Source organism: Actinia tenebrosa, unplaced genomic scaffold (assembly GCF_029948245.1).
Source record: "Actinia tenebrosa isolate PJP-AT-01 unplaced genomic scaffold, QUT_ActTen_1.0 PGA_scaffold2__45_contigs__length_23673736, whole genome shotgun sequence".
NCBI lineage: Eukaryota > Metazoa > Cnidaria > Anthozoa > Actiniaria > Actiniidae > Actinia > Actinia tenebrosa.
This window is the reverse complement of record NW_028292579.1, coordinates 19,510,760-19,538,639: the sequence shown is the minus strand read 5'-3', so window position 1 is coordinate 19,538,639 and position 27,880 is coordinate 19,510,760. Positions and strand designations below refer to the sequence as shown.

At 41.3% G+C, this 27,880-nt stretch overlaps 1 long non-coding RNA gene across 1 annotated transcript; it reads right to left on the bottom strand.

The window, feature by feature from the left end:
• LOC116291436 (uncharacterized) lies at positions 1–27,880 on the bottom strand. The gene is made up of 3 exons (XR_016120365.1): positions 27,736–27,880; positions 1,707–1,853; positions 1–362 (listed from the first exon to the last, which is right to left on the bottom strand). It is a non-coding gene; the product is annotated as an uncharacterized LOC116291436 (long non-coding RNA).

Genomic DNA, 27,880 nt, shown 5'->3' with positions numbered 1-27,880 from the left:
TTTATTGTTTGATCTCAATTTATTTCTTTATAAGTTAACATGGTTATACAGTAGTTCTATCCATCGGTAAAATATCAGATTCCATTGTATTCTGGTTTCACGCAAGGCTATCTTATCAGTGTTGGTCATATTTCAAACCGTCATCACTTTATATCATTGCTTTATTAACTTTCTTTTGTTGTTGTTGTTTTTACCTTTCCATGCTTAAATTATTCATCATTATTAGACATCGTCTAAACAAGTACAATGTCATATATTCATTTGTCTCATTCAAGCATGTCGGGCTCCACAGCTTCCATGATCTTGGACCTTTGTATTTGTCTCACGCGAAAACGTTGACGAGAATGGATTGCCGCTTCAGCCTGTCAAGAAAGTTAATATATATTAGCATAAACCTACTAGCATACTATCACGAATCCTGCAATCTGATTGGCTAACGTACTCACTATCAATCCTGTGATAGATAGCGAGGGGCGAAAAATAAGCAAGTGCATGGTCAAGTTTCGTCGAAATCTCTGCTTGTTCTATAAAAAAATCTTTAAAAATCGGTTGTAGAAAAGACAAGACTGTATCAGGGAAAGGAATTGAGGTTTTGAACGGTACAGATAAGTAAAAACTGAAGAATTATGGCAATTTTAACACGAAAAAGCGGCCGTCAGATTTCGCTGAGATTTTCATGTGCAAACTTTACGACGGACAAACAACTGACAACTGAGATAACGATGACATTTTAAAAGATTTCCTCAAAGGACAGAAAAAATCCAAAAGACAACTTATTCACATGTATTCAAGAAGAATTTTAAACGGTAAGAACAGACGAAACAATTAAGAAAGTGCAAGTTAACTGACAAGAATCTTATAATAAGCAAATTGTAAACATGGCGCGGCTTTGAATGATCTGACAACAAAGCATTTGTAAATAAATTATTTCAGTTTATCACTCATTAATTAGAAAAATGATCCCAAGAACTGATAAGATAAAAAACAGAGAGAAAGAGAGTTTTGACAGTAATAATAGAGACAAAAAGCTATAAAAATAGAACAAGTTTAACAGTTTACGTTAATACTTCGAGTCGAGTTCGCGAATATGAATGAAAACAGCATAATATTCTATCCTATGTATTGTTATTAATGAGGTATGAGGCATCCACTCTGGCCTGGAACAATGCCCAGGTAACCCAGAGTGTAATGTTTTTTATCCCGCTTGCTCGCGGGTGAGGCGGGTAGGTCGACGTCTGTACTCTTCCCGTTAATTTGAATGAAGTGGCACCAGAGGGACCACGCTTCCCTTTATATAATATACTCTATTTGCATATTACAATTCCCTAGGGTATTCATCATAATATTCACAATGACTGAATAGTGCTGCCAGTTGACCGTCGCTTTGTACAGTAAAGTTTTCAGTGTCATTTTTTGTTTTTAATACTATATTATTAGCTAGTAGTTGTTTTATGCTAAAACAATTAGACTACTCGTTCTCGTTTTCTATGAGTCAAATAGTCGATTCGGCGTTACGCGCCTCATCGACTATCTATTGACTCATAGACTAATTTTGGATTATTATGTCTCAAAATGAATTCATAATGATTATCGTCCACGTAGCACGAAAGGAAACCGAATGGATCTAAAGACTACAGTTAACTGCACCTTGTAGTACGCTCACTCATTATAAGTTACCAATTATAAAACAGACTACAGTACTTTACATTTCGTAAGCCACTGCTTTCCCTTTTGCGGCCGGGGCAACGAGGTGGACACTTTCCCCATAAACAATATGACTGTGACACGAATAGTGACAAGAGTAGCATGACCACAACACTGCTAACTTTCATCTTACTCAACTGTGATATTAACTGTTGGAAAAAAAGAGAAACAAATAAAACGATTGGGAGTAAGAAAAGAAATACGAGAGAAGGGAAGAAAAACAGAAAAGAAAATGCGACTAGGAAAACAGGAAAATTTAAAAAAAAAAATAAAGAAGAAGATAACGAAACCATCATTCACTGTCTGGCTGTTTAAATACCCCTAAAGTTTGACCATATATGGTCATTTGGCGGGAAATTTGAATTTCTTTCATTAGCTGAAACTTTACGCCGTTGTATCCGAATGAGATGGGGTTTTCACTGTAAATATGCTTTTTGTGTAGCAAAAATATCTATAACACTTTTAACTCTACTTTACAAATTTTTAACGTTGTTACTAAAAATAGGTGTTACTTATGACGTCATAATTTCAAGAAAAGTCAAACATACCGTTACTATTGTAAAATTTAGAATTTTTTTTCCCTAAATAGCACGTTTCAATGTCTTGATTTATTTGGAATGGAAACTACTCTTCTGTAAGACAAAATGTGAATTTAAGACCCTTGCGGGAGAAAAAGCCATAGCAACCGACCTATACCTTTAATGATAGTAGTTTCCTGGCTGATCTTGGTAGATAGTAAAATCGATTGATAAAATGGTGTTCAAGAGCAATGCTTTAAATAGCTAACTTTTTGACGCAGATCTACTAGCAAAAGACTACACACCAATATTTCTTGAGTGAGAAAAAGGACTCTTGCTTTCGGTTCGATATAAATTGATCACGCACTTGACACAACTCGAGTTCGTTTTATTTCGTGTCGGCCATAATAATAATAATAATAATAATAATAATAATAATAATAATAATAATAATAATAATGCCTTTATTAAAGAAATGATAAAATACATATCATTAACGTGATTACAATCATAAAACTAAAAACTGATTAAAAGTAACTAATTACTAAAGATTATTCTATTTACAAATGAGTTTTTAAAACGTTGAGAATTAACTCTAGGTCTAATAAAATATGATTTTCTTAAATTATATTTGGACGTTTGTATTTTAGGCGCTATGCTATGCAAAGGATGGTCACTACTAACCGATTTCTTATATAGCCTTGTGTCAAATTTATTTAAAAGATCCTGGATATTATAATGGTATGTTGTATAATTTCGTTTGTAACAGCGATCTAAAAAGTTTTGTACGGTGGTAAGCTCCGGAGGTGATGCTCCATAAACACTAAGACCATAAATTAGTTTTGATATAACAATTGTTGAAAAAAAATGGTCAACTTCTTTTTGTGTATATCCTTCCTTCCTAAGGGATCTTATAACAAATAAAGATTTGTTTATAGCTGTAATGGTATCTTTTACATGAAGGTCAAATCTACTATCACTTTGGAAAGTAATACCTAAGATTTTAAGACTGCTACACTGAGGAATTTTAGAAATAGGCTGAAAACTAAATTGGTCCATTCCTTTCTTAGTAAAAATTATTTCTTTGCACTTAGGAGGATTGCATGACATACTATTATTTGAGGGCCATAACATGAAAGAATTAACATAACTTAACTGACTGAATTACCAGTTAGTTTCCCATTAACACAGAAAACAGGAGATACAATTGTCATGAGAGAGAAAATTAATGTTTTTACAGACTAAGCTAGACATCAGTTTTTTAATTACTATTTCTTATCGTATGAAATCAAGATAAAGAACGATCAATTAGTTATTGAAAATATCGATATAAGATTTCAGTAAGGCTGCCATCACGCACGAGTTTAGATGATGGTATGCTTTGAATTTACAAGTAAACTACTTAGCTCCTCCCATTAGCATGTACACCTATGGTTACGCCCTACACACTCTTTACCCCTTTGCCTAGTTATTTTAGCACTATTCTTTTAAATCTTATGATACATATATTCCTCGTAGACCTTTCTATACATTTACCATATATTCACATATTATCCTTGGTTTAAGTTATGTTTAGTTCTATGATTTTCACTCGTATTATTCTTAATAAGATATCACACTCAGGAATTTACTATTTCCATTAGCCAATCAAGGCACAGCGATAATATCATATTGATTGTAGAATGACACCTGTCATGAAGTTATTATAAATAGAGCTCATGTAATTAGTTTTAGTCAGAGTGAAGAGAAAGTGGAATAAAGATCCCGAGTAGCTCTACCGAGAGCGGTCCATCCCATAACACAATAGTACTATCGTCTGCATATTTGATTAACACTTCCTCATCAGGACTGGAGGAATCAAATATCTCTAAATCATTAATAAAAATAATGAATAGATATGGTCCACTAACTGTTCCTTGTAATGTCCCTCTATTTATGTTTTTCCAAACTGTTAAATGATTGTTACATATAGTTCGCTGTTTCCGATTATATAAGAAATTTATAAACCAGTTGATTAAGTATGGGTTCAGCGGCATTTGTTTGAGTTTTTCAGAAAGTTTATGATGATTAACGTAATCAAAGGCTTTGGAAAAGTCCATACTGAAGACTCTCACAGCTTTACATGTTGTATCATCTAAGGCAGCTAAGACACGATGTTGTAATTTAATCAAAGCGTTAAAACAATTTCCTCCTCTCCTGTAAGCAAATTGGTTATTATTCAGATATTCTTCAAATTTATCTCTGCAAAATTTTCTGTAAACCGCTTTTTCAAACTGTCTTGCAATGACAGGGGTAATATTGATACCTCTGTAGTCTGCATTACTGGTAGGGATGTCTACTTTAGGTAGAGGATGGATGTTCGCTTTTTTCCATATGTCCGGCCAAATAGATGTTTTTAATGATAGATTCCAGCATCTTGTTACCACAGGTGCAAATATATCTGCGAAATCTTTCCAGACCCAGAACGGAATTTGATCTGGACCGGTTGCAGTTCGTTGTATGTTAATTAACGTTTTAAATACTTCCATAACAGATAAAGTTGGTGGTACTACCGTATGATTGCTAGTGTCATGTGATAAATTAGTTGGACCAACATAATCATCATCTGTGCAGAGATTACAGAAATACTCATTTAAGCTGTTAGTACTATCTGCGTCCAAGCAAGGTCGACGATTTTGTTTCCTATTAGATAACATATCCACTCTCTTCCACCATGTCTTTGATCCTATCTTTCCAGAAAAACTTTCCAGAAAAATTTTCCAGAAAAACTTCCAAACAAGAAATTCATACAAGAAGAAATTTAAAAACACCGCTCAAAACACTTAAGGTGGCTCGGTCGGTATTTCCAAATGACCGAATCGCTTATGTCGATTTTGGACTCATAACTTTTGCGCCCTTTAAGCAATTGCCATAAAACTTTACCAACATCTAAAACAATCATTTAGTTATAATATGGTATATTCTGATTGCATTCATCGCCAACTATTCCGGTCATGCGCCCGCGTACAAATGCAGCGGTGTCGCTTGAAAGTGTTAAGCGAGTTAAATCAGATTTTACAAAGAAATGTATAGAGAGTCAAGATAGTTTTCGATTTATATATTTCTGTGTAAACAGTTTTCCACTTGCCTGGGTAGAAGAACAATATATAACATTAAATCATTTAATTTTTACCAAACATACTTTAATTTGTTTGGAAAAACCTTTTCGTCTCGATAGTTAGATTTTAACAGCCTTCCTGCCATATGTGCTTTATTAAATTGCAAGAAAAACACAAAAGGTCAAATATGAACAGGATTTCTCAAAATCAGAACTAGTTACCTCATTTGCCGGAGTCGATCCTTAAAATACACACATTCTAAATTACTGATGTCGAATCTGTGGTCGATTGAACGAATTTATACTTTTCGTTTTTTACTTTCAAAAAGCTCCGATTTGAGACGAATATTTGTGAGATCCTTCTTCAAGAATAGGCACTTTGTGAAGCAAAAGCCTTGAAAATTATTCGCAAAATACGGCATGTTTGGTACCAAAATAAAGCTTGAATCCTCAGCTCTAGTTTGCCATCATTTGTAATAGGATACCTATTAAAGCACAGGAATACCGTAGCAAAAAGTTATGTTTCTCTACGTCCGGGCCTGAGAGAGTTTGGGCTTCCTGTGGTTTTTATTTTATACATGATATCCGATGACTTGGTGAGCGGCGCATGGCCGGAATAGTTGGCGATGTTCAGGTTAATAATTTGTAAGATGTAAGCGATTAAGCAAATGCACTGTTTTCACAAAAACTCGATTTTGCAAAAAATCTGTCCGTTTTATTTCGACGAAAATTTTGGGATCCTTTTAGATAAACATAACACACAACCTGGCCAAGTTTAAAAAAATTCCTTGGCGCTGAAAAACCGCTACAGAAAGCTCACCTAAATTCACCATTGTGATAATCTTTTAAAGTTGTTAACTAAATAGTCTTTGAATAAACATGCTTGAAAGCCATAGTTTTTAAAAAGTAACGGCAATTTAACATATATCCACATGTCATACTGCGATTGCCAATCAGGCTGACAGTTTCAAAGTATTTTTATAAAGTAACGTTAATGTAATAAAAAGCTCAAATACCTGCTTAAGTTCAAGAAGTTGCGCTTTCTTCAATTTCTTCGTGGTTATCCAGAATTGTTCAGACATAATTTGCCCACATAAATTTCAAGGTACTGTGATGAATTACCATCGAATTTAGCTGCTGTTTATCGCTATGAATAAGAGAAATAACGTATTGGGTCGAACACTGTTCCGTGTCGAAGCTCAATCGAAGCTCTTTGCTGATTTGTTGTTGAATACGAAATGAGCATAAGGTGTAAAATATGTCAACAATTCACACGCTTGTTAGGGGGGTGTTTGAGACGGTTTCAGTGGGTCGAACGCCGACCGTAATAAAAGGATAAGAAATAGCCATAGTAGACCGTCTCAAACACCCTCCTAACAAGCGTGTGAATTGCTTTTTAAAAACTATGGCTTTCAAGCATGTTTAGTCAAAGACTATTTAGTTAACAACTTTAAAAGATTATCACAATGGTGAATTTAGGTGAGCTTTCTGTAGCGGTTTTTCAGCGCCAAGGAATTTCTTTAAACTTGGCCAGGTTGTGTGTTATGTTTATCTAAAAGGATCCCAACATTTTCGTCGAAATAAAACGGACAGATTTTTCGCGAAATCGAGTTTTTGTGAAAACAGTGCATTTGCTTAATCGCTTACATCTTACAAATTATTAACCTGAAATGCAATCAGAATATACCATATTATAACTAAATGATTGTTTTAGAGTTGGTAAAGTTTTATGGCAATAGACCTTATTCGTGGTGTGACAATGTTTTCCCAATTCAGCGTGACGAACCTCCAGGGGATTCATTTTCTTTTGTTTTTACTCTTCGAAAAATTCATGATATCCCAAAAGATACGAAAGGAATAACGATGATATCCCGACGAGTTTCAAAACAATAGCTCTTCATTCCCCTAGAGGTTTGTCACGCTGAATTGGGAAAACATTGTCACACCACGAATAAGGTCTATTGCTTAAAGGGCGCAAACGTTATGAGTCCAAAATCGACACAAGAGATTCGGCCATTTGGAAACACCGAGCCACCTTAAAACACTTAAAATATACTTGTGGCATACAAAATAACATAAGATGTGGGATGATGATATCTAAGCGTTTTGTCAACTTTCGTTTAACTTCCAATCACCGTGGCGTGTTATGGCAATGAAAATTAAATCCAGTGATTTGTAAGTGACGAGCGATCAAAAATTGCCAAAACCGAAACACTATTCTCGTACCCATAGCTCCTCGGTTTCGTTCCTACCCGTCGACGGAGGCTCTGGTAACAGCCGTTTTTCCCTCGATGCTGATTGTTATATGTTCAATGCTCAGAACGTTTAGGTTTAGAATACTACACGCATAAAGACGGCTGACTAATTTTCCCGAATGCTCTGCTGAAAATAATTTCAATATGGCGGATTGGAATGCCGGAAAGCAACGAGAAATCCAAATATATCCTTTTTCTAGTTTCCAGAGGATGCTAGGCAATGTTCTGTGGAATGTTTCAGGTCTATTTTCGAATCATATCTACGTTTCTGAGCTTAAGTTGTGTGTGTGTTTCTAACTCGAAAACTTGTATGACAAAACCATGTGCTCTCCAATCTCGTACGCAGAGCCCGCATTTCTTCTGGCCTGCGGCGAAGAACAAGGGCTCTGGCATAATCTATTTTTTGAGATCAGGCTTTCTTGGGCTTCCTGTGTTCAAAGGCTTGCTAAAAATTAAAAATATGTTCCCAATTTCTAATTTTTATTTTGATGGAAAATAAACACAGGACTCTGATTTAAATCAGTTTTAAAGCATGATTTTCATTGATTATATTTCACTTCCGGAAAATAGATTATGCCAGACTAGCCCTCGTTCTTCGCCGCAGGCCAGAAGATACGCAGGGTACGAGATTGTGTGCTCTCTTAACCGACTCGTCGTACGCATGTCCGTAGCGTGTTAACACAGGAACCCCACTCATTCACTTCTCCCCCTTTCACCTTGCATACCTCACAGCAACTAACTAGAACACAAACAATAGCATTGCTATCCTATTGGAGAATGCCTCTTACATTCCGATCAAGTTCGTCTTTCATTATTTTTGAAAGTTGCAGGCAAATTATTCGCATAACTGTAAAATTTGAACCTAATAAATTATTATGTTTATACAGACTACTCTACGTGCGAAGCAAGCACTAAATACTTTATTCAGTAAACATGATTTCAATAGTTTTATCCGCATGTCAAATTATAGATTCGATTTTATTTTTATGAGTATTGTTTCTATCTTATGCTTACCATTTTCAAAACCAGCTTAGTATAGTTTTTAATAATTTGCATTGATGTTTTACAATAACTTTTTGGGTTGCTTCATTATTTATGAAAACTTTTAGTTTTTAACAATGCGATTAATTTGTATAGATACTTTGATACAGTGATTTGTATAGATACAGTGCGACTACTCCAACCAAAGCCACCTCGACAAATTTTCCACAAATTAGCCAATCAAAAGTAGGAATGTGAACAATAGAATTGCTACAAATCGGACAAATATCCATGGGTTTACACGGCTTAGAAGACTGCCGGTACCTTTGTTATGTCGAATATAAACGTGCTATTGCATAGCAACATAGTGATAAGATCTAACAGTGTCAGCCTGATAATTTGTCTGGAAGAAACAAACTGTAATCATAAAGAGATATAACTAGCTAAAAACTAGTGTGAGCTGCGTCGGTGTTTCTAATGAAACAGTAATGATGAAAAGGTAAATTATACACCGTGAAAAGATGAAACAACTTACTGACGTTTCGGACGCTAGTCCTTCGTCGGAGTAAAAGAGAAAGAAGTGGTAGAAAGGAGTGTATATATGATAGAATAAGACAAAAGAAACCAATGAGAGCAAGGTAGGCAAGGAAACAAAAACAAACAATCAAAAGACAAAAGAAAAGGTTAGTTGAAAATAAAGCGTTCATTAATCCCGTTGGGACTAAGAGTGCCCAATAGGTGAATAAGCCGCATTTCTTTGGTCTTGCGACAATCATTGTTGCCGTTAAGCAAAGAAAGACCGAAAACAATGAAGTCAGAAAGAGAATGGTTAGCTAGATTAAAATGGCGCATTAAAATGACCGCATTCCTTTCACTCTTACGTATCATCCTATTAACATTTCCATTAAACCCATTGTTAACCGCAACTTTTCTCTGCTTGACTCTGATACTCGCACTTCTGCTATTTTCAACAACCGCCCTCTCTTTTCCTATAAACGTGATCGTAATCTCCGTTCTTTCTTGGTCAAGGGAGTTCTTCCCTCTAACAAAGAACCTGGTACTTTTCGCTGTTCTCGTAAACGTTGTTATACTTGTCCTCACATAGTCTCTCACACTTCTGTTGTCGGTCCTAAATCAACTGTTAAAATCACTGACCATTTTGTTTGTACCACTTCTAATGTTGTATATTGTATTAAATGTACCCGCTGTAATCTTTTGTATGTGGGCGAGACTGGCCGCCGTCTTGGTGATCGCATTTGCAATCATCTTTATGATATTCGCAATAACGATCCCACCAAACCAGTTTCCCGCCATTTTAATCTAGCTAACCATTCTCTTTCTGACTTCATTGTTTTCGGTCTTTCTTTGCTTAACGGCAACAATGATTGTCGCAAGACCAAAGAAATGCGGCTTATTCACCTATTGGGCACTCTTAGTCCCAACGTGATTAATGAACGCTAGCAGCAGTAAGGGGGACTCGCGGTCAATGTCAAAGATTTACGGGTTTTACAGGCGGTTTAAGGAAGGCGCCGGCAGCGGGAATAAGCCGTGTCTCGTTATTTGTTGCTGCTATGTTGGGAATATTTGTCTTATATATGCATGAATGTAAAAAGTTCACCAATGACTTCTGTATAATTTGCCTAAGATCCAAAGTTAACATACCTAAGCCCAAGGGTTTCTGGTGTTGTGGTAAGAAAATGCAAATAGAAGACGACACGTCAGCGCAGTGTTACGAATGTGGTAAGAATATTCGTAATGCCGTACCAAATGCTACCAGAGAGCAGTATTACGCCAATGGAGGTCGTAAGAAAACGCCATATAAGAGAATAAAATACTTCAGGGACTGGATGAGTCATATCCAAGGTTTACATCCGGTATATTTAAGCGACGAAGTAAAGAAGAAAATCATAGACCATTTAGAAGAGCCAACCCCACAAAGTCTACGAAAAACGTTGAAAAAATTAAAGCTAGGGAAATATTACAAAGCTATTCCCTATCTTTTGTCTGAAATTACCGGTAAGTCTATTCCTGAGGTTTCTGATATGACAAAAGCCGAGTGGATGTTTTGTCGGCTGAATAAGGATATTCCTTATTATCCTGACGTAATTTACGAAATATTTTACAAAATAGACCCCAACCACCCCCTGTTAGGATGGATTCCGAGAAAATAAAAATGCAAAACTGGCGTTTATTTTGCCAGAAACCCCACTGGGGAATGCATCGCGCAGAACACCAAGCTATCCCCAGTGGGGTTTTTTGCATTTTGGGCTTACGGGGCTTATTTCATCCCGCGCCAGAGGCCCTCTAGTACATACACATATATCTTTCTTACGACCCACCAGAGGGTGAACTCCGGACAGCGTCCCGAGACACCCCCTGACTTTTCCAATCGCGAACCCCCCATCGCGGGGTTGAATCGCACTTTCTACCCCTCCCCCCACGGTTGCTGTGAGTGGGGGAGGCTTTTTTTTCACTCACAGCAACCGGTCCAAATGCATCTACAGCGAGGCTCGAACTCGGGACTTTAGGCCTCCCCAGCCCCAAAGTCCACGATCACAAGCGAACGCCAGACACATCTAGACGCTTATGTATGTGAAAATTATTATATTTAATCTGCATATTTTCTAGACTGACGTTCGATATGTAAATAGAATCCCGTCACGCTCTTTTCGAAGCAGATGTTTACTGAGCAAGCTTTCTTTGAAGCTCTTCTTTTGCCTCCTGGTAGATCTTTTTGCGAGATTCCTCGGAAAGATCTTTTACGATTGTTTTTTTATTCCTTATGTCCGTCTTTAATTTCTCGTATTTGTCGTCTTCGGCCAGAATAAGCGAGAATTCTACGTCGTCTATCTTTCTGTCACGCAAAGCCTTTGAGACAAGATCGGTAATAGTATTTACTTTAGCCCTAGATAGAGCTATTGTCGTGTCATGCTTGGATATTTTCGTAGATAGCTTTTTCATAATGCCCGTAGCAACAGCCGAAATGATACCACAAGCTGCCCCAACGCCGGCCAAAGGAACTCCAACGATTATTCCCGGCCCAGTAAGCGAAGTAGCAACGCCAGAGCCCGTTAACACAACAGATATGGATCCTGAAGTTATCGCAATCTTATGTAGCGTACTCCGGGCTCTAACGTACTTTTTTCTAACTTTTTCATAGTGTTTTGCCTGCCCTTCCAAGTAAGCCAGGATTAAGTTCGCTTTATTCAGACGAAAGTTTTCGGCGTTTAGTTCGTTAGGTGTAGTATAGGGAACATCTGGGTACAACTTAGGTGCTGAAGGTATGACATCCATTATATATACTAATGTACGACGCTTTTGGGAATGATATTGAGGAGCAGCCACATCACGACAACCGGGATTACTGGAACTGGAGGGCCTTTAGGAAGATGTTTCCGCATGCAGACCCTAGTAAGTTCGAAAGAAGACCCGATGGGATTTACTATAACGGCTCTAGGATGTACAGCAACGAGGATTTGAAACCTACGCTGGTCGATCAGATAGACAATCAACTGAAGAATTCTGGTTATATCGAACATAAGCCCGTGCAAGGTTGGTCAAAGGAATTATTGCTTGGTACCGGTACTTATCCGATACCCGCGGTTTCATTTGATGAACATCCAAGTTTGGATTTGACATTGAACATGCGGATCTCTAACAACCATTCCTTTCCGTTAAAGGTGCGAGATATCTTCAAAAACGTGCCCATTAATCATACCACCGCTAAGGAATCTCATGAATGGTTAAGTGGTCCTAACATGCGTTATTGGCCGCAGCAACTAAACTTTGCGGTTTGGTGTGCCACTAGCGGCTGCGGTGTAAGTGCAAACTTGATGAAGAATTCAATATTCATGTTTCACTTCCACTTCACGGTTAGAAGAATACTACATGAAATGGGTGTTATTGCGCTGCCGGGAGATGCTGCGTTCTATCCAAGGGATAATAAATACGACGTTCCAGCCTATGACAGGCTTTGTAAGGAGTTTGGAGTTGTGGGAAAAGACTTTAGATGCACTACCGGTGCTAACAATGGTTTGGGGCACATTTGGGCTTATTGGGGGATTGGTGGGCACGAGCTAAGCAACAGGGAAGTTCATGCGCTGCAGTTGCGATGGAACACGGGATATCATAAGGAAACTCACGACAGTAGCACCTTCTTTGAACCAAACGCTAAGACCACTAAGGAAGTCAGAGACGGGCCTCTGTTTAAAGACGAGGGCGGTAAGTATCGTGGAGCTAACCCGCTGATTATCAAAATTACCAACGACGAGCAAACAAAGCAATATCTTAATTTCATACCCCCAGAAGGCAAAGGACTAACCAAAGCCGGCCTTGCCCGTTTGAACCGCAGCATAGAAGCTTACATGTATTCCATTTTGGGAGCTCAGGTAAATACCCGATCAAATATAATTGGGAATACCGGCGCCGCAGAAGAGACGCGAGCCGAAGCCTTGGTCTTATTCGAAAGTTCGATCTTGGAGGGTGATATTAGCAAGGGCGTACAGCGTTACCAACTAGCCATACAAAATTCCAAAGCAAGGTTGGACTATGCAGTATCCCCGGGTTGTTGGTTAATGCCCAGTAATTTATCTATAAATACTGGTTCTGTAGTAGGATACAACAACAAACTTCAACGAGCTACTAAGGATATGAAGTTTGGGGTGAATGACGTGAACTCTGACACTCTTAGGAACATTCCTCACTTCGTAGAGAAGCCAAAAAAGTCACACGAAACGAAGCTACCCGTAGTTAAGAAACCATCAAAGAAGGTTATGCCTGCGATACCTGAGGAATATGACCATAACTTATTAAAAGCCGGCCTAGCAGCTGCAAGCATTGGTCTGAGCTATTATATATGGCGATGAGTAACCCCTACATGGCTGGAGTAGATTGTGTCTATACGACTTACACAGGCGAGAAAAAATACACCCAGGCATCGTGGGTTGATGTCACGGGCATGTCCGTGAATTTGAACTACTCAGGAAAGAAATTGATCCTTTGTAGTATTTGCATGGGCGCGAGCAGTCACGCCAACGTCGGCTTTAGGTTCCTGGATGACAACGGCGTACTGCAGCCTATGCGTGTGAAGACAAACAACAGGGAGCCTGTGCATTTCTCCGTAGAGCCGAACACCGACAGCGCTGAGAATTTATCGGTTTGGACTTTTCATATGGTCGCCGATTGCCATGGGAAGGTAAAGCTGCAAATGCGCGTAGATGACACCGGGAGCGTTTGCATAAATAGCATAGAAAATCAGAGAGATGAAAAATATAACCACGCAACCATTTGCACTCTTACGGTAATGAGTCTCTAGAAGCAAATTTATTTGCTGGTATATATGAACCCACATACTAAGGAGGATTCATTCCTTTATTTTCTGGAGGAAGATAGATACTTGCGTAATGCTAATTGGGTTGACACGGAATTGTGGGTGAAGGTTGGTGGGTTGGGATTGATTATGTGCACAATTTGTATTAGCGTAAGGGAGGAATATGGTATTGGATTTAGAGTAGTAGATGAGAATAACGATCCATTGTTACCATACAGAACACTGAAAAATACTAGACGGTCAGCTCATTTTTCATATGAACCGCCAAATAGTCTAGACGATATAGTACCAATAACCTTTCACATGGTAGCTAATTGTCAATACGCAAAGCTTCAGATCAATACTGACGCAACATCTAACGTTAATGTCGAAGTTAAGATAAACGCTGTTATTTCACAATCAGCTGCGCCAAGCGATTCTACTTTTAATCATAAGACCATTTCTACTATGACTGCCATACCGCTAGTTCCGCATTATCAAGGCGGTGCGAATACTATCTTTACTTATCCCCAGTCGAGGATGCCTCGGGCGCCCGACGACGATTATAAGCCGTCAGTAATACACAAGGATAAGATCAACCCCGCATCTTCTTCAAAAGGACCACGCCGATAGCGACGACCAAGATCCAAATGTTATTCCCCACGAACTTCAACAGTTCGCCGCCGGCCCTAAGTGCCAAGGAAACAACCGAACCCAGCAGCCCAGGAAGACCGGCTGCCATCTTTTTTCCCAAGTCCGTCAGCCCATTGCCTAATTTCTTTACGCCCGCGCCTGTAGCCTTAAGGGAGCTAAGGATAACTCCTACTACGCTCGAAATAGCAACCGCAAATGCCAGCGGAACACCATACTTCAAAAGGGCTCTTTTTACCTTTTCCTTGGTGGTAAGCCCTAATTCTTTCTCCAACTTCTCCTTTTCCACCCGCAATTCCGCAAGGCGTACCTCTAGATTTTCTATTTCCTTTTGAGCTGCCTCCTTTTCTTCCTCAGGGCGTTCTTGATCTTCGATTACCCCCCGCTGTCGTTCTATTTCATACTCTAAGTCTTTGATGGCTTGATCTTTCTGTTGAATTTGATCTGTTTTTGCATTGATTTCAGACATTAACATTCGCCTTTCTACCAAGGAGTCAGACATTTCAGCCCGCAGGTTTTCGCTTTTTACGTCCAACGCCTGCAGGGTGAGACCAAGATCCTTTTGTAATTTATTCCTTTCACGTGGAATCTCATTCCTTTGGTCTACCAGATCCCTTATGTCTTGCTCTTTGAATTCGACCTCCCTTCTATGTGCGTCGGCAAGCCGCTGGTTTTGCTTCATGTATTCCTCCTCCCTTTCTTCCAACGTTTCCCGCAGTGCTTCCACCGAGGCGCCTGAGTTTTTAGCTTCTTCTAAGTCCCTTTGTGCTTTATCTCTTTGGCGCAGGGTTTTATCCAACTGGTTTCTCATTTCTACCATTCTTTCGTTGCCGAACTTCTTTTCAGCATCGACAATTAGCTGAGTTTGCTTTGCGTATTCTTCCTCCCTTTCTTTTAACGTTTCTTGTAGTTCCTCGACGCGTTTTTCTAGCGCAACCTTTTCATTCAGGGTTTGCAACCTTTCTAACATGCTTCGGGTAGCATGCTGAAAGCCTTTTAATCTTAAGACGTCGCCCCTAACGTCACCATTCTCATCAAAGAGGGGTTGTGGTTTCGTCCAGCGGTCTTTGTCAGGAAATCTTAGGTCTTGAACGCTTATGAGAACTTTGTTTCCGCGTTCTGTGAGCTTTACGTCGTCAGCATCAAAGTTGTCGTAGCGCAGCTCTAGCTCCTGCTTTGCCCACTCTACGGTTTCCCGCGCGGCTGCTTCCGGCTCGCCTATGTTTTGAAGCTCTATGTGCTCACGCGGAAACGCGTACTCGCGTGCTTTGGGATGTCTTAGGGCCTTTGCAATCCTATCCCTTAGGGAATCGTCGACTTGTTGGGTGGGAAGCAGCGGTTCTTCATCACCGTCGTTAATGTCAGCCTGACCTTCCTCAGTGGTGGGATCGAAGTCGGGGTCTGTTCCTTCTACTTCCATTATATATGATAAGCTCAAAGTTAAATCCCAACGTATTACCTAAGCAGGTTGGCGGGCTGAAAGCAGAACGCACCTTTCACCGGGTCACATTCACCCCCAGCAGCGCAAAGCCAGGGGAAACCCTGTACGTAGGCGTGCTCCGCCTAACGGATAACCTAGTCTTAGTTCCTGGCACCTTGGCGTTAAGGTTCGACCTAGCGGTGCAGTCAAGCCCCACAGATGAAAGGATTATCGTTAACAACGTGGGTCGCAACATCGTTTCTAAGATGAGAATCAAGTTTGCTGGGGAATCGCTATTAGATTTGAATAGGTACGATCTGTATGCCACGTACAAAGACTTATGGTTGACAGCCTTTGACCGCGCGCAAAGGATAGAACAAGGAATTGGTAGGGTTATCCTGCGTAAGGTCCGCACACCTACGAAAACGCAACCTACTGACGGCAGCGGAGAAACCGCAGTAGCAGACGCAAAGCGAATAAAGACCGCCTATGGTAGCAAGTATGTCATACCGCTGGACTTTGAAGTAATCACGAATCACGGTGTGTATTACCCAAGACAGCTTGCCGAACTGCAGTTTGAAGTAACTTTAGCAGATGCTAATAACATCATTGGTGGGCTAAGCACTGCACTTACCACAACAACCCCATACTCTATCACTAACTTAGAGCTGCAGTATGAGACCGTGTACAGCGAAGAGCTGGCCCGTAGCGCTGGCATGGAATACAGCTCCGGGAAGGCATTCCTTTACGACCACGTAGTGATGTATAAGACGTTCAGCTTCCTGGATAAGACGGACGAGGTTATCAACCAAAGCATTAACCTCCCCCGAAGAAGTCTCACGGGGTTAATGTTGGTGTTTGCCAAACCCTACGAGGCCGGTAAGCGCGAATCCGAAGCCTTTCACAACCCCAACATTACTAACGTCGGCGTGAATATCAACGGCGTTCCAAACAAGGTCTACTCCCAGGGGATAAAGCCTGCAGACGTGTACAGAGAGGCAAAGCGTAAGTTTGGCGACCAAATTAGCCCCGCAGAATTCTTTAAGGACAAATATGCGTTATGGATTGACATGCGCACCATTAACGACGAAGACCTACATGGCCAGGGTTTACGTCTAGTAAATACGCAGGATGGTATAACATTGGAGATCAAACGCACAAAGAATGCCGCTGCGGGCGACGGCGATAAGATAAACTGCTACATCTTCGTCGTCTCAGACGCGCAGCTAAGCGTAGAAATGAATCAGCTAAAGAGCGTTGCCTACTAGGCTCGCGTTCCTTGAGCCAAGCGAAAGGATAAAAAATATCCCTTACGTATAATATGCTTCGCGTATTTGAAAACAACGACACCAAACTGCAATGCATAGTGCAAGGCGAAACTTTGTACTTCAAAGCAAAGGAGGTGGCTTTGGCGTTGGGCTATGAGCGCCCTAGAGATGCAACTAGAGCACACGTATCTGAGAAATACCAGAAAAAATGGGTTGATCTACAAGGGGCTGCGAATCACCGCTCCTTTACTACGCAACCAAATGCCGTGTTTATATCCGAACCTGGTTTGTACGAACTGATATTTAGCTCCAAACTACCCAAAGCTGTGGAGTTTCGTGATTGGGTCTTTGAGGAAGTCCTACCCGCGCTAAGGAAAACGGGTAAATATGCAATAGAAAGGCGGTTTGGCGGCCCAAACAAGTTAGTATTTAAGATCGAAAACGAAGCCGACCTACACGCGAAGGTCGTCGACTACATACGTAGGTTTTACCCCGATTTCATCATAGCGCCGGGTCTTGGCGAACTTCAAGATTCAGACAGCAAGCGAATAACCTGCTGGCGAAAAGGCTACCAAGCCGGTCAACCCGACCTCTTAATCCTAAATGCGCATAAGAAATACCGCGGGTTGTGTATTGAGTTGAAAACCCCAAAAGGAAACGGCGTCTTATCCGCGAAGCAATCTAAGAAAATCTCACAGCTTGACGTAAATGGTTACCTAACGATGGTTAGCAACGATTACGACATTATCTGCCGTGCCCTGATGGATTACGCGGATGGTATTCGTATTCCCTGTAAGGGCTGTGTAAAGCGGTTTAAGTCCTACGCCACTTTGAAAACGCACCTAAAGATATTCCATAGGTATAATGAAGCTCAGCTTGACTCACTGGCGTGATCTTGTCCACGGTAAAGCATACGAAATAAAAAATTACGTCGTCTTCGAAGACATCGACCGTTTACGGTTAGTCCTCAAAGACTTAGAAGGCAAGGAATATTCCCTTTGGGCGCCGGATTGCGTGCGGTACGTAATTCAGGGCGAGGAATTCACCCACTTACGCAGCTATGGTAAGGTAAATGGCCGATGGAAGTTTGACATTGAAAGAAGAGTTACTCCATCTCCTCTTTGTAGTTAAGCGCCCGCTGCGCTTTAGGATCCGCGGAGCACCAATGCCCCACAAAGGATCCTTCGGAGAATACCCTGTCGCAATGAAGGCAGGTGTATTTTTTACGCGGCCTACGAGGGGTAATGCAGTCGGCAGGTAGTTCGCAAGTAATACAGTCCATATATTGAAAGGGTGATTAGGGCGCCCCCAAAGAATGCCGTGAAGTAGGCTACCATATACTTAGGGGACTCTGCAAGGCCCCTTTAAAGGGGTCTTTATTTTTATTTATTATTATTCATTATCCTTAATAATAATAAATAAAAATAAGGATGGGATTTGAGACTCTTTGCGCAAACCCTACCTTACTATTAAAGGCCCCAAGAAATGCTATTTCAAAAGTGTCTCAGAATGTTAACAATAAGGTTAAATCTTTGTTAAGTATGTGTGGAAACTATTTCAAAGAGTGTCTCAGAATGTTAACAATAAGGTTAAATCTTTGTTAAGTATGTGTGGAAACTATTTCAAAGAGTGTCTCAGAATGTTAACAATAAGGTTAAATCTTTGTTAAGTATGTGTGGAAACTATTTCAAAGAGTGTCTCAGAATGTTAACAATAAGGTTAAATCTTTGTTAAGACACCCCGGAAACTATTTCAAAAGTGTCTTAGAATGTTGACGTTTAGGTTAAATCTTTGTTAAGACAGTTGAAGATATGTTCCTCTTCTCTAACGCAACCACAACGATCACACTCCTGCCTCCAATACTCCCTTTTAGTCCACGGAACGCCTTCTGCGCGTTCAAAAGAGGGGAAAGTACGGACTATCTTCTTATGGTAATCTATGCGATTCCTTAAGTAATCCTCTTTATGCGGGCAGCGACTCATCATATCCGCACATTGGTAACAATCCACGCCTTCCAAGTCGTAAGCGCGGGAGAGAAACCTATAATTCACTTCATGCGTTCTCCGGTGCGTCTGTAAACGTTGACGACTACTAAGTATCTTATTACAGAAACTACACTGTCTGGTTCGATTACAGACGCCCCTTTTCAGATGCTGCTGCATTTCGAAGGGGTTGTGGAATTCCTTATTACAGTCCTTACAAAGCCCACAAATGCGTTTATCCTGATGTTGTTGCATCTTTTGAACGGTGCTGAATTCCTTACCACAATCCTTACAAGCGCGGCTAAGGGGTTTCTTTGTACAAACGCCGCGACGAACGTGGTATTGAAGTCTTTGTTTGGTGCTGAACACCTTCTTACACAACGAGCAGTCCATATATACTTAACAATATCTTAGCCTCCATTTAACATCCTTAACAAAGATTTAACCTAAACGTCAACATTCTGAGACACTCTTTGAAATAGTATATATACTTAACATAGATTTAACCTTATTGTCAACATTCTGAGGCATTTTTTGGAATAGCTTATGGGCGACTTAACAAAGATTTAACCTTATCGTAAACATTCTAAGACACTTTTTAAATAGTTTCCAGGCATCCTTAACAAAGATTTAACCTTATTGTCAACATTCTGAGACACTTTTTAAATAGTTTCCAGGCATCCTTAACAAAGATTTAACCTAAACGTCAACATTCTACAGGGGATATCGCATGAAGTCCTTAACGGACTCCTTAGCCCACGTTGCCATCGTTATCAGCGCACCAAACCTCTCCGCGCGCTTCAGGCCGCACATTTCATCGTACAACTCCTGCACGCGCTCTTTTAACCGGTCTATCTCCTCCCTCTGCATTTCTATGGTGTCTCTTTTATCTTTTGCGTCGGCGACAATTCTTTGCACTGCTTCCACTGGCTCCATCGTATATATAATGGATCCGAACCATATTCCTTGTAACGCTCTGATCGTAGGACCCACCGGCTGCGGCAAAACGCAGTTCGTGGTAGAGCAGCTATTAGGACCCTTTAGATACCGATTCGACTACATAGTGCTGCTTTGCCCCACCTACGTGAATAACCGCACCTGGACGGGCATAGGAGTGAAAGACGACGACTTCTTCGTAGATATCTTAGACCCTAACGAGTTATCCAGCCATTTGAAGTTCTGGCACAAGCAATTCCCTAAAGATACACAGACTTTACTCATACTGGATGACATTGCCTGCGGGGACGACGTAAAAAAGCGCACCTCCGAATTAGTAAAGCTCGCCTTCAGCGGTAGACACGACAATATCAGCGTTTGGTTGCTTTCCCAGCAGCTTACCAGTGTCTCTAAACCCTTCAGGGAAAACATAGGCTCTCTCGTAGTATTTTATACTCCAAGTAAGTCTGACCTGGAAACCATCTTAAGCGACTACGGCGGTGAGATATCCAAGGAACAGTTACACGAATACATGCGGCATTTAAAGACGCACCAACATTCCAAGATGATCTTCTCTTTGAGGTTTCCGTATTCCATAAAGATATATGGACATTGAGCAGCTCTTAGATGAAGTCCCCGCGCAGTTAGACGAAAGTAACCTTAAGGAACAACTTAACATCCTTGTGTCTTCGGGGAAGTGTAAAGAAATGATAGGCAAGGAACTTACCCATGAGCAGGTTAACAAGTTGCCAGAAGAGGAAGTCAAGAAGTTCCATAAGAGGTACGAGGCTGCCCTTGCAAGTAAGACCACGGACGCCGTAGCAGACTCCGCTATCCGACTTGCGACTAAATTGCTTGGACTTGCGCTGCCCATAGACGACGTGGAGCAACTGCGGAAGGACATACGCGAGGACTATGTCATTGCTCAAGAACTTAAGATAACCTGCGGGTGGTTGTCTTTGAAGTGCGGTAAGTTAATGGCAGTCGCCTCTGCGGCTTTGCACGTAGCTCAGCATGTCGACTTGAAGGAGGTACTAGGTTCCTTTGGAACATCTTGGAAGGACTTCAAAAAGGACAGAGAAGTCGGAAAGGTCTTCCAGGCAGCACTTGCTGAGGTACCTGATCAAGTCGCCTCAAGTACCTAGTTAAGTCATTCGTAAGTACTTAGTCAAGTCATTCGTAAGTACTTAGTCAAGTCATTCGTAAGTACTTAGTCAGGTCATTATTAAGTCATTGTCAAGTCGTCATCAAGTTACTTGTCAAGTCCTTCAAGTCCCTTAATATAAGATGAGTGGCACCGAAGAACAACCAGAAAAGGCTCCCGTAGAAGATACCAAGATTACCAAGGCTAAATCTCCAGGCAGAGTTGCCGCGGGGAAGAAGCTCGCGGAGATGAATAAAAAGAACAAAGCCAAAAAAAAAGAAAAGGTGGAGGAAAAAGAAGAGGAATCCTTCATTAATCCTGGGTACGTCATTGGCGCGTTAGGAGTTGCTATAGCAGCAGGCAGCCTTTACTTACAATGGCGGGCTACGAAGCCAAAAGTAGAACCACCAACATATCACGCGCCCGTGCACGCACCTGTGGAACCAGCTGTTAGAAAAAGTAAGATCCCTGAAATGGAGTAATAACCTTCTCAGAGCATCGTCGAAAGATTCAATAAGACCCTGGCCGAGCGTCTCTTTGGGTACCAGGTATTGGAAAGAGCTGGAAGATCCATCCAAACGCAACAGGGAATGGACTCAGAGGCTCCCCCAGGTCGTCGCGGCTTTGAACAACGAGGCGGCCAGGGCTACGGGAATGAAACCCAAGGATGTCATAAAAAAGAAACACGTGGAGCACAAGTCCTACGTCAGAAGTTCGAGGGCGGTCGGACTGAAGGAAAAAAAGCTCCCCCGCGACATAGTGGTCAGATACCTCTATCAGCCGGGGGAACTCGAAGGTGGCAGTAAGAGAGCCACGGATCCTAACTGGTCTTTGGAAACGTATGAGATTTCAAAGTCCGTCACCAAGGAAGGGCAACCCGTGTTGTATTACCTAAATGGCCCAAGTCGTGGATTTGTCATGGAAGAGCTGCTCACAGTCCCCAAAGACTCAAAGTAGTGCTAGCTGCCCTTCAAAGTAGCGCAGCACCACGCGCCCGATTACACTCTAGGCATGTCAGCCTTACGTTGCCTCTGCAATGCCCGCGTTTATTATTTATGCAATCCACGGAGAACTGCTGATCGTCATTTGGGTCAAACCTCCATAGTAGAGGTATGTTACATTTGGCACACCTTGCCCCTTTCTTATAGACGTCGTCCACGCATAGGTCGAATTTGACCCCCGCATAGCGGGGATCCGTACTCTTTTCTTCGTCGTGCCGCTTGTAGCGAAGGAGTTTCTTAGCAATGTTCTCTTTGGCTATGTCCTCTGCCGTTTTATCGTAACGCAGTTGCGGACCCCAGCTTCTTTTCAACTGTTTGGCATACTCCACACGACTTACGGCGGTGTAGATAAGGTTGCTCCAACACAGCCGCTGGTCTATGATCCATAAGGTTTCTTTTATGGTAAGCCCTTGCGCGCTGTGGACTGTCATGCAATAACCCAAGCGCCAGTCTGGATGGGAGGTTATTTTTTCCACCTTTTCTATGGGTACCCAGGCTTTATCATGCGTTACTGCGTTCTGCAGTTGGATGTCGGTACCAGGTACCCAGACGTCTCTTTTTTGCATGCGGGTGTCGTGGGGTTTATAACAAACAGGTACGGGATGCGTAGGGAAGCGCTCTTGTTGTATTTTGAGTAAGTCTTTCTGTATGCGAGACTGTGCTGCGCGTTTGCTGCTCAGCACCAGATCCTTTGGATGCCACGTGTAAAGGAAGTCTTCGTATTTCTTCGCTCGTACGCGTTTGCGCAGCGTCTTGCATTGGTCGGCGTCACTAAGGCCCCTTAATTCCGCTTTCAGGTTTCTTACTTGATCTTTGCTGCGGTAGTCGGTGTTAAATTCCTCCGCATGGTCTACGAACCCCTTTAGCCATTCGTGGGGCATCTCTCCGGCTATTGGAGGAGGCTGGCAGGGATCTCCGGCGAATATTACTTGACACTTTCCACGGAGGAACTCTACGAATTCTTTGAGGATTTCCAAAGGTACGGTGCAAATCTCATCCCAAAGTATCACCGGAGGTATGTCGTGGATGGCTTCTGGTACCCACTTTTGGCCATTCCAACGGAAGAAGCTGTGGTAGGTCTGCGCGTCGTGGCCCATTTCGCAGAGTTCTCGTTCCAAACGGTGCGTTGGCGTTAGCACCTTTATCTTAGGAAAGAGTTCTAACACACGCGTCGTCTTACCGCTGCCTCCCGTACCGTAGAGGTAAGAGAAGCGTTGGTAGGAAATGGGGTCGGCAACCGAAGGCAGTGGCTCCCCGGTTGGTTCCACGCTACCGCAAAGATGTTCTCCGTGATATTCTACACGTTCTCTCCATGCTTTTATCTCCTCATCTTTAACGCGCCATTGACCACTTTCCGCCAACTCATCTTCGGTGTAGAATTCTTTCATCTTCTCTAACACTTCAGGCTTTACGTACAAGGAATCCGTGGCTACTCGCGGAACGTCCTCTTTGTCAAACCGTAGGAGCATCGCAAGTAGGTTAATATGCGCATATGCTAACATACTCGCACGCAGGTGGTAATATTGCGGCCTGTGGTCTTGGTAGTAACAAAGTGCATTCCATTTCTGTTCTTTCTGACCTTCTATGAAGTAGTCCCATTTCTCCACAGACACCATTGTTCCTTGTTCGTGGGCGCGCTTAATAAGGAAGCTTAACTCTCCTTCGTCTGTTATCAGGCGTCGCTGCATGTGTTTCTCGCCCTCCTTAGCGCCCTGCGTGAATTTTCCTATGACAACGCGTGCTGTGGGGTTGTGTTCTGGGAGCCATTGCGTAAAGGCGCTATGACAAAGTATGGCTTCATGCGCCGCGTAGGTAAGCAGCTTACGCTCTTCGAAGAACTTTAACAGCGGTATGGGTATCCATTCCTTCTCCTGCAAGTGCTTTCCATACCACGCGTAGATTATTGGATGCAAGTTCTTTGCGAATTTCCAACTGGTCAATCTAACGAATCCTGTAGCTGGCGCATCTTACTTACCATCTAAAGCCACGCGGAAGAACTGGGAGTCCGGATGTCCGTAACGGTCGTAATATTCCTTACAATCGCCGAGGCCTTTGAAACTGGCAGGATAGCAATGTTTCATATCCAGCGACACGTATTCGTCTTCGTCGTACTCCATGTTCCATAGGCCTCCGTGGCCGTGTTCTACGCATGCTTTGGCTACGTCTTTGAACTCTGCCGGCGTGGGTTTCCAGCCGTTTCTTTTCTTGGCAGCCAGAAAGTCCAAACTACGGGAGCTAAGCACTTCGTCTGAGAAGTCTTCTCCTAAGGTCTCGCACGCGCTTTGGATGCGCTGGTGTTCAACTTCGGGGCGGTAAAGAGTACCGTCTTGCGTCATAAACTGACTTCCTTCTGAATCCATTAGCCAAACGGAGTTCTCGTGGATTAAATCTGCAAGTGGCGACTCCTTGTAGACCTTGGTTTCTTTTTTTCGTGGGAATCTAAGTTCTCGCCACGCATGCCCGTTGTGTTGGTAAATTACGATAGGCGCACCACGGCCGCCGTACTTATGCGTCCCGGAGTAAATGAAGCCGTCGGTATTATCTTTCACATGGATTCGCCTCTCCAGCGCCGTTTCTAACTTCGTGATGTTGTCTATCGACCCTCCGGTCCTATTAGTATCTTTTTCCCATTTCCTGATGGCTTCTCTTCTCTTTAAAGTCAGTTTACCGCCCCGAGAGGAGTCTTCAAAGAACTCTCTTACTAACTTCCCTACGCAGTTACCGGGATGTCGCATCGGTTTCAACTTCTTAACGTCTGGCGTCTTTATCTCGTACGCACCGTAAATGACTACGGTAACCGGGTAAGCAACCTCGTAGAACAGCATGTCTATTCCTACCAATGCTCCCGGGCGTGTGTTTTCGTTTAAGACAAACAGGTCCTTCTTACCAGACGCCCTGATAGGATTGCGCCCCTTTTCTATCATCCACTCGCCGTCTAAATACTTTATGAACGTTAGCTCCAACCGGTAGTTACCTTCGGGTATTAAGTTAATTATTCTTTCAGCCCTTTCTTCTGTCATCGTCTCGTCCGTATCTCCCTCCATAAATGTTGTGAAGGCAAAGTCAGCATCCAGGCGATCCAACACCTGAGTTCGCAGTCGGCGCACAGTTTTATTTCGAATGCTTGTGATGGTGTCCATCTATATGTAAAGGATATCTTAACCTCCGTTTGCGGTTCGACAACTAGCAGCAGTAAGGACACGGCGCGCGGCTTATTCCCGCTGCCGGCGCCTTCCTTAAACCGCCTGTAAAACCCGTAAATCTTTGACATTGACCGCGAGTCCCCCTTACTGCTGCTACGCTTTATTTTCAACTAACTTTTTCTTTTGTCTTTTGATTGTTTGTTTTTGTTTCCTTGCCTACCTTGCTCTCATTGGTTTCTTTTGTCTTATTCTATCATATATACACTCCTTTCTACCACTTCTTTCTCTTTTACTCCGACGAAGGACTAGCGTCCGAAACGTCAGTAAGTTGTTTCATCTTTTCACGGTGTATAATTTACCTTTTCATCATTACTGTAATCATAAAGACTGTGTTTCATACGGTCTCTCATTTGCTTTCCTGTCGTATTTGAAGTCGTACGTTACTATTTTTCTATATCATCGTTGACACAAATCACTAATTTGCGAAGAAAATATATTACAAGCTCTTCTTCATCATTTAGTTTTACCAACCGAAACAACGGAAGAATATTTAAATTCAAAATTTGCGGTTAATCTATTGTCTAAATACTCAAACTCTATTGGCTAATTTGTGGAAAATTTGTCGGGGTGGCTTTGGTTGGAGTAGTCGCACTGTAACAGTTAACTGATGATATTAATAATAACAACTTTATTTGCTAGGGTTGCACCTTACCATGACTGATAATTTTCAGGTGGCCCTCGGGATTATAAAAGATTTACATATATACAATATAAAGAATGTTATAAAGATGTAAATATAAAAGGAGAAGGATAAAACTAGTTTCTTAAAAAAATTATTCAAAAAGGAATATATGATATATATATATATATATATATATATATATATACACTCGATTGCAGAAACGTAGTATACATTTATACAAACATCTAATTTATTCAGTATATTTAATGATATGCAAAACAAAAAAATCGCTTTATTTATTGTTTGTTTCATTCAATGACTGTCAAAATATTTTTTCTTGTCTATTAGATCGTACAGATTATAAATCATTTGGTTTTAAGAGTTGAAAATAGTTATTTTGCATTATGCATCTCATTAGATATTAGTATAAATGTATAAATGTATACTACAACGTTTCTGCAATCGAGTGTATATATATATGTATCTATAAAGGAGCTTTAAAAAATTCACTTTGTCGGCGCAAGCCGTCATGATCACGAAGTATAAATTGCTTTAGATTGTGTTACGGTCACTAAAAAGTTTGGAGATTGTTCTCGAATTTCCGAATTTCATTAGAATATGATTGTGACACAAAGAGTGACAACACAGCTAACTTTAATCTTACTCAACTGTAGTATTGTCTGTAAAACGTAAAACAAGAAACAAAAAAAAAAAACAAAAACAAAAAAAGCCCATGAAGGTACTAGAGATATGTATAATGACACTTAGTGGAAGGACAGTCAGGCGTAATAAGACTCTAATGCGCCGCCTCTCACCAATAATAATAATATAGATAATAATAATTCGAATTTATATAGCGCCATTTCCGGGAGCTCAATGGCGCTTCACAAGATCAGTGGAGCACTTAATATATTCGGGTTGCATATTAAGGCGCCAGTAGCAGCCGTTCAGCTACAATCATGAGTGATTTGTTAGTATGTTGGTATTTTGAATAACTCAACAGGTTCTTTTATGTCCCCCACTTTATTGCAGGTTAGGAAGGGTTGGGAGACAGGGACTATGGTTTTACTAGTCCTTATCCGAGAAGCCTTGAAGGTCTAACCATTTGCACATATTGTTACAAAGGCAGCACCTTCTCCTCGGTCATTTTAAGATCCTGAGTATTGGTCCGGCTGAGGCTTGAACCACGACCTCCCGCACTAAAGGACATGTCAAAAATTAGACGGGGGGAAGGCTGAGCGCAAACCTTAAACAAAGAAATGATACTCTAGGGAATGACACGTGGTCTGAAATGGGAAAACATTACGTCAGAGCCGATGAGGTCTATTAGTTTATGTGGCGGAAAATCTCTCTTTTAGACTTCTTTTTAAATGAAACTGAGAAATCGCTTTATTCCATTTGGATAAATATGAATTTGAGCCTAGTTAGTAAAGTTATGCCTTTAGATCTCTTGTCACAAGATTCTACTTGTCTTAGTTTATTGAAGACGGCAGTGGTAAAACTCAATTAACCGATTATGAATTCAGTATATTTGACTTCAAAATCGATTATTTTAACAAAGGAAAGAAAGAAGGAAAGCTAAGAAGGAAAGCAAGCCAACAAACGAAGGAAGAAGGAGGAAGGAAGAAGACAAAGTTACCCTTACCTTGAATGGTAGTATTTTCCTGGTTGATCTTGGAAGTAAAATCGATAAAAATGATTCCCAAGAGAGCACTCTTTATATAAGTTGACTTTTCAATCTATTTTAGACACCGTATATTGCTCGTTCATTTCAAAACTGCAAATACTAT